Source organism: Notamacropus eugenii, chromosome 6, assembly GCF_028372415.1.
Source record: "Notamacropus eugenii isolate mMacEug1 chromosome 6, mMacEug1.pri_v2, whole genome shotgun sequence".
NCBI classification, from domain to species: domain Eukaryota; kingdom Metazoa; phylum Chordata; class Mammalia; order Diprotodontia; family Macropodidae; genus Notamacropus; species Notamacropus eugenii.
Window position 1 is genome coordinate 328,641,575 of NC_092877.1, and position 13,428 is coordinate 328,655,002.

At 38.0% G+C, this 13,428-nt stretch overlaps 1 protein-coding gene across 1 annotated transcript in view; it reads right to left on the reverse strand.

Annotated features, from left to right (window-relative positions):
* Nucleotides 1–13,428, reverse strand: part of PID1 (phosphotyrosine interaction domain containing 1) — a 308,912-nt gene that overhangs the window by 272,418 nt on the left and 23,066 nt on the right. The gene's annotated exons all lie outside the window — the stretch shown is intronic.

Genomic DNA, 13,428 nt, shown 5'->3' on the forward strand with positions numbered 1-13,428 from the left:
ACTGGGAAAAGAAGCTTCTCATCCGTCCACCCCAGTCAGCAATGGGGAGGACAAAAGCTAGGATAGTGAGGAAAGCAGAGCTGGACCAGCTCTGGATGTGTCACTGGGCTGAGTAGTTGTGTGATCCTAAACAAGTCCCATCACTTAACCTCTGAACCCCAGTGGAGGCACTGGAAAATGGACATTGTCGGGTCGTTGTGAGGAGAGGCAGTTTGTTATCTCCAAGCTTGCAGATGACGAAACTGAGACTTAGAGAAATTAAGTGACTTGCCCAAAGCCCCCCATCTAGTAAATGGCAGAGCCGAAACTCCAATCCATATCCAGTGATTTTTCCGCCACATTAAGCGTTGAAGGAGAATGCCCTTCACTTTCACCTCTTAGAGGCACAGTTTACTCATATGCAAAATGAGGAGGTTAGAATAGGTCAATGGTACTTAACCTTTTTTGTTTCTTTCCTGGACACCTCGGGCAGTCTAGTGAAGTCTATGTGTCCTTTTTCGGAATATTATTTTTAAAGCATAAAATAAAATATATGGAATTACAGAAAGGACTATATTGAAATAGTTATCAGACTTTTTCCAAAAACAAGTTCTTGGACTCTAAATTAAGCACCTATGGAGTGGATGATCGCTAAGGTACTTTCCGGCTCCCTATCTCTGATCCTTCTTCTTAGAAGAAAATTCACAATTAAAAATGTGTAGTTAATATGGCCTGAGTTGAGAATCTCATCCCTTGGCTTCTAGAATGTAGGTCTGCCGACCTTGTCAATCAATACATCGCCACATAAACCTATAACAGTTCCTGCTTTTTCAAAGCCTCTTTCCACCCATCATCACATTTGATCCTCTGTCCAATCCAGTACACAGATATCGTCTAACAAACAAAGAAACTGAGGCTGACGGAGATAAAATGATCTAAACAATAGGAAGTGGCATCCCTGTTCTCCTTCCTAGAAAGATGGTCCTGACAATTTCACTGGAATGTCTATTTATTTATCTAAGAATAGATAATTCTAGAATCTGAGCTAGGAAAACCTGAGTTCAAGTCCTACTTCTGTCATTTATTATGTTTTTTTTTTCTTTTGGAGTCAATTGGGATTAAGTAATTTGCCCAGGGTCACACAGCAAGTAAGACAAGGTCGAATTTGTACTCAAGTCCTCCTGACTCCAAGGCCAGCTCTCCATGCGCTGTGCCTCTTGACATTTACTATCTCTGTGATCAAAAACAAACCTCTTTCAGTCTCAGATTCCTCACTTGTAAAATAAGGACAGAAATACTCATAGTACTTATCTCTTTGGGTTGTCCCAAGGCTCCAGTGAGATAGTGTATAGAAAGCCCAGAGATAAAAAGTAAAGCCCTTTAAGCATCATATAAATGTTAGCTGTTATTATTGAAAGAACTTCTCCCATTCAGCTCTCCAGGGACTGCAGAATAGTTATGAAACTGTGACCACAGAATGTAGAGTAACGGAATGTAAGAGCTACAAGGTATCTCAGCGATCACTTAGTAGAATTCCCCCATCTTACACATTTAGAGTCATTTAGTTGAAATGTCATGCTCAGGTAGTTGTGACAGAGCAAGAACTAGAATTCATTTCTCCTAGGTCTTAATCCAATGGCATTTTGCTGTTGTTGAGTTGTTTCAATTGTGTCCAATTCTTCATAACCCCATTTTGGGGGTTTTCTGGCAGAGATACTGAAGTAGTGTGCCATTTCTTTCTCTAACTCATTTTATAGATGAGGAAATTGAGGTAGATAGGGTTATGTGACTTGCCCAGAGTCCCACAGCTAGTAAGTATCTGAGGCTGGATTTGAACTCAAGAAGATAAGTCTGCCTGACTCCAAATCCAGGGCTCTATCCGCTTAGCCATAAGCTGCCTTTATTCAATTCTATCCCTCATCTCTTCACTGCCTTTGAGCTATTGGTCTCATTTTACCTAAGCTTAGGCCAGACTCAGACCCAAATTGTCTTTCTCCACTACTCCAAAGGTACTATGATCTCACCCATAGGCTACTGGCGCAGCTAGGTGATGCAATGGATAGAATATTAGATCAAGAGTTAGGAAAACCTGCATGCAAATCCTGCCTAAGATACTTCCCTTTGCCTGCCTTGGTTTTCTCAACTATAAATCAATATACCTGTTTCTCAAGGTTGTTGTGGGGATGAAATAAGACAACATTTGCAAAGTGCTTAGCACACTGACTGACTGGGACTGGAGTAGGAAGACCTTAAGTTCAAATCCATCTTAGATACTTACTAGCTGTGTTACCCTGGGCAAGTCACTTAACCCTGTTGGCCTCAGCTCCTTCATCTGTGAATGAGCTGGAGAAGAAAACAGCAAACCACTCCAGTGTCTCTGCCAAGAAAACCCAAATGGGGTCACAGAGAGTCAGACACAATGGAACAACCACCACAAGCACTCGCTAAATGCTTGTTCACTTTCTCTATATTAACACTTGTCGAAATGGACAAAAGTTGTCCTATTGCCAAGAATAACAACAAAAAAGCTGACCCTAATACCCACCAAGCCTCAGCTGTTTGTGAGTTCCATATAATGCATAAATGCAACAGGTTGTTGTTCAGTCATTTCAGTTGTGTCCAATTCTTCAAAACTCTATTTGGGGTTTTCTTGGCAAAGACACTGGAGTGGTTTAACATTTCCTCCTCCAGCTCATTTTATAGATAAGGAACTGAGGCAAAAAGTGTTAAGTGATTTGCCCAGGGTCACACAGTCAGTTAATTTCTAAGATCAGGTTTGAACTAAGGAAGATGAGTTTTCTTCACTCCAGGCCCAGTACTCTATCCACTGTGCCACCTAGCTGATCTAAACATATCAGGGTCACACGTGAATTAATATTCTCATACACAAATGAACTTACTTTCAGTCATTGATAAAATAAGATCAAATACTGGCAATGTAGTTGAAAAAATATTGGATTTGGATGCAATCTCCTCTATACACACACACACATACACACACACATACACATACACACACACACACACACACTATGTGACCCTGTTCAAGTCACCTAATCATAACAAAAAAAGGTGAGAATCTGCACTGCTAAAGGAAACTGCTCACCAGGTCCTCCAACAGTGACAAAATAACAGGTTTACAAAGCACTTTACATACTTTCATTTAAGTTTGATGGCAACCCTGTAAAACATGCACCACTAGTAGTATTTTTCCAGTTTCACAGAATGAGAAACGGAGGATCAGAGAAACAAAGGGACTTATAACAGGTAAGTTTCTAAAGACAAGATTCAAACCCAGCTCTCCAGATTCTTTGAGCAAATGAATCTGTTTAGGTTCATTTCTCATCAATAAAATAAGGTGGTTGGACTAACTGGTTACTAAGGTCCCTTCTGGCTCTAAATCCAGTGGTCCTTTTTTTTAACCTGCTCTATACCTCACCAAGAACACCTTGTAAAGCTCAAATATTATTAATAAAGTGACAATGATGGCCCCGTTATGCCTCTGACTGTATCTTTCTATAGAATGAAATATCCTCATCTCACCCAAAAAATGTAATAATGGAATCTCATGATTAGAAACTTTCAGAACAGGGATTCTCAAACAAGGAGCCATACAAGATTTCAGAAAAATTTATTCATCTGCATTCATAGATTATCTTTTTATTTCTATGTAATTGATTTATATTATAATCTGATGCATTTCATTTTATGACTATAAAAGCAGATGGGTCCAAAAACTTCACCAGATTACCCAAGGGATCCATGACCCCAAAAAGGTGCTTTAGAAGACCTGCTTTAGCAGACCCATCAATCCAAATACGAAGGTCCATTGTCAAAGCTGGCTTTGGCCTCCAACTTTCCTGCTTACTCATACTCCCCTTTCCCCTTCCCCCATAGAAGTAGTATTTTAAACATCCGTGGGATGAGTTAACCACCTAAATTCGGAATGTCTTCTCACCTCAGTATGTAATTAATTATTATGACTCAGTGATGCAATGTCGAGTACTTCACATGTTGTCTCTTTAGAAAAAGTCTTCAGTTGCCTTTTGACTCTTGAAATAGACATGAAGTCACAGGAAGCATGCTTCAAGTCAGAAATATTGCACTCTCCAATTACCTGCAGGACCAGGGATCAGAAAGCTTCAGATGGAAGGATGAGGGTAAGGATGAATGTTTGGTGGGGGGGGAGGGGCAGAAGGAAGGAGGGAGAAACTGTTTTCCCAACCCATTTTCCCAAGGCTTCTCATTCATTAGAGTGATCTGTAATGGTGGGTGAGTGTAACAGAGACATCTACTGGCTAGATGCATGACATGTTTTCTCATCTTGCAGAGATGTGAATTTTGACACCTAGGAACCATACTCTAATGCAAGAACCTTTGTAATTGCTACTTAAGGATGCAATCTGGTTTAAGCTAACATTTTTGAACTACCTGGTAAGATTTTTGATGTAATGAACATTAGATAATATTGAAAGATAGGCATAGAAAACAGACACTGTGCCCAATTCCACATATTCACAGACTTACATAAGTAGTAGTAATTTTGTTAAAACAAATACTATTGTATTTCGCAAAAAGTGGTAAGATAGAGCCGACAGCTTATTTAATTCCAGAAATATTCAATACAACAAAATCCCGGCACTACAAAGTAATTGCTATGGTCCCTTGAGCTTTTTTTTTTTTTTTTAATAACGGGAATTAACTGGTATCAGGTTAATGATGATGATGATTAATAATAATAGACAATAATAAAATGTTTTAGTTTTGCGAAGCATTTTTATCCATTCGCTTATTTGAGTCTCACAAAAAACCTGATGTGTATTACCAAGTCATCTCAATTCAACCTTCACATCTCATATTTCTCTGTACTCACACTGCAACTACCCTAGTTCAAGCTCAAATTGCCTCTGACCTAAGGCTACCACAGATATATTTAACCCATTTTACAGATAAGGAATGTAGAGTGATATCAAACATAGAGCACTGAACTCAGAATTAGAAAGTCCCAGATTAAAATCCTGCCTGAGACACTACTCATAGGAATCTGACATTTAACCTTTCACAGTCTCAGTTTCATCTTTTGAAAAGTGAAGATAGAAATAGCTGCAGCGCTGAAGCATTTGCTTTGTATAAATTTCATATTTATTTAAATACGCGTGTGTTATTTCCTTTAACAGAATTTAAGTGACTAGAGACCAAGGACAATTTCATTTTTATCTTTGGATTCTGATTGCCTAGAACATAGTTGTCTCTCAATAAATGCTTGCTGGTTGATTGATTGATGACCCCACAGGGTTGTTAGGAAAGTTAAATCAGATGATGTACATTGAGCACTATATAAATGCCAGTTGAAATTTTTATTGTTGTTCTCTAATTTTCTTCATCAAGTTCAATGGCACTGTGAAAGAATCTTGGGCCAGACTGCTATCCTGCTATATTCTTGGATGTTTACTGTTCTACAGGTTATTGCACAGGTAGATAAAATGACCAATTAGGGGTAACTAAATAAAAGTATTGGGAAGTAACTCCATAGTTTGTAGGCTCACTATTAGCTGAGTTTGACAATGGGCAAGTCACTGAGTCTTAGTTTCCTTATGTGCAAAGTAAGAGGTTGGACTAAGCCTTTTAGCTTGTACTTCATATTCTCTTCCATCCCATGTCCAACTGGTTATCAAGTCTTCTCAATTCAAACTCCAGAACATCTCTTACTTCTCTCTACTCACACCATAACTACACTAATTCAGGCTTGAATTGCCTCTGACATAGACTATCAAAATAACCTCCTAAGTGGTATACTTGACTCAGATCTCTCCCCTTTCCGATCTATCCCCAGACCTTCTACAAAGCATGTGATAATGATGATCACCTTACTCCCCTGTGCCCCAAAGCTTCAGTTATTTCCTCTTTCCTCTAAATACAACATACAATTAATCCTCTTTATTTACTATATGGTTCAGTCCAACTGGCCTCCTTGCTGTTCCTCATACATGCTCCATGTCCCACTTCTGTGCTTTGGTACAAATCTTCCCCAATCCCAAGAGTACTTTCTTTCTTGTCTGCTACCTTTGATAATCCTCAGTTTTCTGCAAAGTTCAGCCTATTTTTTGTTCCAAATGGCATCTCTTTTATGAGGCATTTCCTGTTTCTACAGCTTCTCCCTCCATCTTCAGCTTACTTACTTTGTAGTTATCTGATACAGATTGCATGTATACATATATGTAAGTAGATGCATATATATATATTCACACCTATATAATCTATACCAAATAACTGCAAAACAGAGTATATGTGCATATATACATACACATATATACATAGATATACATATACACCTATACACATACAAACACATATTCTCAAGACAGTAGGGACTGTTCTGTTTGTATCACTGGTGCCTAGAATATTGACTGGTAGAGAGTAGGTGATTAATAAGTGTATTTCAATTTGTTGCTATAATTCAATCTCTTTTTTTTCCAATGGTGTTCAGATAGAAGGCATTCTCAAACAAGTCATTCCATATCATTCCAGTATCATTCCATATATGCAGACTTTTGAATAAAGGAATACAATAGCTCCTTTTTGTAATTAAATAAAAGATGTATGAGGTGAACTCATCTTCATTAGGCTCACTTACCCCAAAACAGCTTTGGGATAACAGACATCATGACAAGGATGATATGTGTCTCATTGTACTCTCACATGATATTTATTTCATCTGCTAAGCCTCTTTATTTTTAAAGCTTTTTGTTCCGTGGATCTTGGAGATGATGCCTATTTGGTATGGCAACATTCATTGAAAAAAATCTTAACATTTTTTTTAATGGATCACTAGCATTCAAGCATACATGGGCAACAGTTCTATCTGTGAAAATAGTCTTGGTCCAGTACACTTAATCTGTTGGATTCTCAAGGATGTTATGAGATCTGTATTAGGAGAATAAGAATTTCTTATCTGTTACTTTATGAAAGATAGCAAGTTTCTGATACATAATTCTGACTACCATCTCATTTTGTGCTTACTTGTTTGATAGGTACTAAATTTTTGTCCACTTAGTGACGTGTTGCCAAATATTAGCATTTCTTTACATAACCTGCATTTGTTTTTAAATCCAGTTTACTTAAATATGGTGTGTGGATAATTTCTAGTGAACATGACTTAGCCTTGAATTGCCATTACAAATCCCTCCATTTCTATAAACAAATCTACATGATCCATTTGTTTCATACATATTTGTCAACATATTATTGATTGAGTTCAAGTGGATCTGTCCATGGAGAGCCGGTTGATTACATTCTTGGAGCTTAGATTTCATAGGATCCACCCAGAAGTCAATCACTTTCAGTTATCTTTGACAAATCCCTTTATTGTTGCTTGATAAAGATCTATCTGCTTGCTTCAAAAGCACTCCTGTAAGTTTTTAATCAGTTTATCATGTGGGCTATAAATGTTCATCAATTTTCTTCATTTTTGTTGTGAAGCTTTCATCTTTCCATAGTTGCCTTATGGTGACAGTACTTGTGTTTAATTGATGTTGTATGAATTTTCCTTAGGATACCTTCCAAGTATTTCCATTTTCCTCTCCAAAAATGTATATTAAGAGGAGTATTATATGCCTGGAACATGGTAAGGATTCAATGGATACTCTATCTATCTATCTATCTATCTATCTATCTATCTATCTATCTATTTGTCTATCTAACTATAGATCTGTCTATAGATCTATCTATTTATGTATCTATCTATCTATCTATCTACCTCTCTATTTATCTATCTATTCTCACCATTGAGTTTTGACTTCAGAATGAGAGGCACCTAGGTGGAACAATGGAAACAGCACTGGGCTTGGGAAGACAAGTTCAAATCCTGTGTCTGAATCATGGAATGTGTAGCCTCCCTCTGAAATGTGTTAGTCATTGAACCTCTGTTTGCCTCAGTTTCTTCATCTGAAACGTGAAGGAAAGAATGGCTTCTACTTCCCGCAGTTATTCTGAGTATCAAATGACATAACATTTGTAAAGTGTCTTGCAGACCTTAAAGTCCTGAATAAATGGTAGCTATTGTAATTATTGTCATTAAGTCTTATTACATAGTCACATAGTTATTAATAATTATAGCTAACATATATCTAGTGATTTAAGATTTGCAAAGTGCTTTATTTTATTATTTCATTTGATACTCACTGTTTTTCCTATCCTATTTACAGATAAGGAAAATGAGTCTTAGAGGGTTCAAATGACTCACCCAGGGTCACACAGCTAGTGTCAGAGGCAGGATTTAAACTCAAATCTTTGTGACTGCAAGTCAAGTGCTCTAATCAATGTGCCGTCTAGTCTTCTTTCATCATCATCATCCTCATCATCACCTTCTTCTCCTTCTTCTCCTCCCTCTCCTCCTTCTCCTTCTCCCTCTTCCTCTTCTTCTTCTTCTCCTTCTTCTTCTTCTTCTTCTGCTGCTGCTACTGCTTCACCTGTCTGTTATATCCCTTCATTTTACACTTAGAACAGTATCTGCCACAGAGTAGGAGTTTTAAAAAATGCCTGTTGGATGGTAGATGAAGAAAGGCCATGAATAATGATTTGAAGAATGCATGAAGATTATATAAAGCTTCAGAATGCTCTTTCTGAAAGAAAACTAGTTGATCCCTGACCTGTATCAAAAATTCTACATTATAAGGAGGCCAATGAGGAGACAAGTTGAAAAATAGATACGGGATTTCAAAAATGGTGACTCGAATAGAGCCACCAACAGATATTCAGAAAGAAAGCATCTAGCATATGAATGCATAAAAAGAATACCCAAAGAGAAAATAATGGAATGAATATGACAATCAAGCAGTGAGTATTTGTTAAGCACCTAGCATGTGCCAAGCACTATACCTTATCAAAGGAAAAACAAAGATCAAAATGACACATTCTCTACCTTCAAGGAGCTTACAATGCAAATAGAGAAAGAAAAAATATTCCTGTAAGTAAATTCAAAGTATATAGAAGAAATATACAGAGTAATTTCTTTGGGGACCCTAACAGAAGAATATGGCTATGTTAAGAAGAGAACTGAAACTAAGCTTCAAAGAGAGATAGGAATTTTAAGAGTCAGATGTAAGGATGGAGTACATTCCAGTCATGGAAGACTTCCATTGCAAAGACTTGTAGAGGGAAGATGAACCTTTGTCCATGGGATATAAGATCACGGAGACCAGTCTGGCTGGACAATAGAGTATGCAAAAGAGAATCATGTAAAATAAGGCTATGTAGTAGCATCCAGGTTGTTGTTCATTCTCATGTCTAACTCTCCATAAACCCATTTTGGGTTTTCTTGGCAGAGATAGTGGAGTGGTTTACCATTTCCTTCTCCAGTTCATTCTACAGCTGAGGAATTGAGACAAACAGAGTTGAGTGACTTGTCTACAGTCATATAGCTAGTAAGTGTCTGATGCCAGATTTGAACTCAGGAAGAGTAGTCTTCCTGGTTCCAAGCACTGCATCCTATCCATTTTGCCACCTAGCTGCCTCCACAGACAGATTATAGAGGGTCTTAAATGCCAATTAGCAGCATTTGTATTTGATCTTAGAGGCTACCAGGGTCACTTGAATTCATTAAGTAGGGGAATGACATTTGACCCATGCTTTAGAAGTGCTGCTTAATATACTGAAGATTTAGGAAGTGATTAGATTAGATTAGATTAGAAGTGATTAGATTAGAACCAGAGTATCTGAAAGGAGAGTAGAGTCCTTGACAGAAACAGGGAAATTAAGGAGAACAGTGTGTTTGGATGGGAACATAAAGAATTGTGGATTTGGACATGTTGAGTTTAAAATGCCTAATTGTTTTTCCATTGGTTAGACAGTTCCTGTTCAACAGACTATTTAAGAAGGAAGCTCAAGAGAGAGACTACAACTGTATATATACATATACGTGTATGTATGTATATATATATTTCTGGGAGTCATATGCATAGAAAGAATTAAACTTATGGGAGCTGATACAATCACCAAGACAGAGGCCATAGAAAGAGAAGAAGTCAGGACAGAGCCTTAGGGGACAAACACTGTTAAAGAGAGGAAAATGAATACTGATCCATCAAAGGAAACTGAAAGACAATTAAACAAGTAGGAGGAAAACCATGAGAGAATGGTGTCAGGAAATTTCAGAGAGAAGATCTCAGAGGAAAAGGTAGTTAATATTGTGCAGGGGAAGTCAGGAAGTGTGAGGACTGAGAAAAGATCATTGCATGTGGCAATGAAGGGATCTCTGGTAACTTTAGAAAAGGCAGTTTCTGTAAGACACATTCACATGGGAAGACAAATTTGAAAGACCAGATGGAAAGAGAAAGGAAAGAACAACAGACAGATTTTTAAAATTGTGCCAGCAGATAAGAAGGAAAGAAAATACTGAATTAAAACAACCTAGAGGCTTTTAAGGCATAAAGGGAGAGAGGAAGATCTCTTCTAAGTTAATATGTAATCCATTTTTAACTTTAATGGGGACATTTTACACATAGATTTTAGTGCTAGAAGGGGTCTTAATAACTAGTTTCTAGTTTAAGCCCCCACCTATAATGGATGACAAAGTTATATGCCAGAGAGATGAAATCACTAGCCAAAAGGTCCAGAAATAATAACTAGAGAGATTTCGAATCTGGGTCCTGCTCCTACAGATTCAGCACAGTGCAGCACATTTCTAATGTGACACCCTGCACAGTGGTAGAGAGAAGTGCCACAGAGAGTTGAGTCGAGTTACGTCTGAGTTACTGAGCTGAGAGTTACGTCGAGTTGATTTTGTTTTTCTTTTATATCTAATGAAGAGAGAACCAAATTGTTCCAAAAGAGAATGCCCTCCATAACGTTTCCTCAAATCATTTCAGGTGAGCTATCCATAGGTTTCCATTACTCCTGGATAGTGTCTTTGTAATGAGAATCATATACAAAATGAGGGCTCACTTACATTTACCCCCCAGGCAGTTAGATACATAAATGGGGAGCAGGTCATTTGAACACTTGACAAAGTAATGAAAGAAGAAAACCCCCCAAATAAGACCTTATTTTAAACCCTCCTCTCTGTGGACTTTGTGCAAAATTGGGCATATAGAAGAGTCTAGAAGGGAAGATGTGCTTTTAGTTGGAATTAAGCTTTAGGGCATAGAAACAATTAGTGGAGAGACAGCATAGCATAACGGCTAGACAGAGGGCCTTGAAGCCATAAAAATATTCAATCAAGTCATTGCTCCAATGTGTACTGATTGGGTAACTCTGGAAAAGTCCCTCTAGACAATCTCCTGAGACTAAAAGTTTCAGGAAAGTGCTAACCTGAATTGGTAGAGGAGGATGTTTCCTCACCTGGGAGTTCTCTAAGCAAAGAATTCATAGACACAGTCCCTGTCTCTTTTCCTAAAAACTTCAGTGGATCCAATTCCAAAGGATTCATTTTGGAACATGCTAACCAGCTCCAGTTACAGTTGATGGACTCTGAATGCAGATAGAAGGATTTTAAAAGGTAAACAGAGGGATTTCTATTGTATACTATATAGGAGGACTCCAGAGTTTGTTAACTAGGGGAGTGACAGGGTCAGATCTACACTGAAGTAAAATTATTTTGGCAACTCTGGGGATGATGGACTGGAGTAGTGAGAGACTTGAGGCAGAATAGCCAATTGGGAAGCTGGCACAATAATCTAAAAGAGAGTGAAAAAGATGTCCAGAACTAACATGGTATTTGTATGAGTGAAGACAAAAGAGATGTTGTGAAGGTAGAAATAGTAAGACTTGGCAACTAATTGGATTTGTGGGGTGAGGAGACTGAAGAACCCAGGATAGTAGTAAGGAAAACTAGAAGGATACTTGTGCTTTTGACAGAAACCAGAAAGTTTTCAAGGCATGGGGGAGGTTAGGAGGACAGATAACGAATTCTGGTTTTTAACATATTAAGTCTCATTTGCCTTCAGAACATCTAGCTTGAAATGTCCCATAGGCAGATCTCTAGACTCCCCTCTCTCAACATCGAAACCCAGCTTGGGCACAACTCATTTGACTGCAAAGACTGACTCTTCCAAAAATTGCATTTTGCAGTAAGATGCTTCCAGCCTTATTCTCTGTATCTCTTCCATCTGCATTTGCTTCTTGTAACAAGAACTGAATTACTAAGAAATTCCATGGTTCATATATTAAAGGAATTGTACCATCTTGAACATTTCAACTCAGTTTACCAAATAGGTACTGCAAATGATCTCATTCTCCTTCCTTCTTTCTGTTTTCCCTTTAAGTTTCATGCTTTCTTCCCCAATCTCTACTTCACGTCTTATTTCTTCAATGTGTTTAAAGACATGTCCATAGATTAGCTTTGGATCTGGGGGTGATGATGGAGAATGGGTTTCAGAACATCATGTTTGATTACAGGATGTACTGGAGACTTGTCTACTTCTTGGGTCTCTGGTTAATTATCCCAACATGAAGTTTCAGGGCTGCTAATCATCATTTCCAAATTTGAGGGGGTTTTCTTTCTTAAGTCTATGATAATCCAAAAGGGGTTCTTCATCCAAGAAGTTAAATTTACTTACTATGCCCATAAAAATATTCACAAGCTTCCTTCACTCCATCATCTATTACTTGTTGTGGTATTAGTTGCCTTTCTTGTGATTCTGGTTTAAGGAGAGTTAAGGTAGAAAGACTTAAGTAGTAAGAAAAATGGATTGGGAGGGACCATAGCATACTTCACCATGGCATACCTCAATGAGAACTGAACTGGGATTTCTAAGGACCTCATTTCATGGTTATGCAACTAACTAACTGTCTCGGTACCTTTGGCTAGACCTTCTCCACCTCTCTGGGTCTCAGTTTCCTCATCTGAAAAATGAGGGGGCTAGACCAAATGATCTCTTGGGAGTCTTTAAGTTCTATATTTCCATGCTAGAATTCTTTCGACTATGATTTCTGTAAAAGTGCCTAACACAAAAGAAAGAGCATTGGTGAAATTATTTTAAAAACTACATTTCTAATAATGTAATTTCACCAAACATATTTTTAAACCATGAAAATCTGAGTAGCTACATAACTCTATCCACTGGGGATGGAAGAAAAGAAAGAATGAAAGAGAGTAACAGAGAGAGGGAGGGAGAAGGACAAAGAAGAAGGAAAGAAGAGAAGGAAGGAGAGGAGGAAAGGAAGGAGGAATGAAAACAGTGAGGAAGGAAAGAGAGAGGGGAAAAAAGGAAAGAAAGGAAGGAAAGAAAGGGAGAAAGAGAGAGGGGGGAGGAGGAGAGAATGATTTTCTACTCTGCTGCCTCTAATAATCAAGAAATGAAACTCTATGAGACTAAGCCACATGGGGACTTAAAAAAATACTTTCACAGAAAATGGCCAGCCTAGAGCTACCCAAAACATCAATCTTTAAACCATTAGCAGCTGTACCCTAGTGGACATCTGTTACAGCAAAATTCCACATATAGTAAAAGA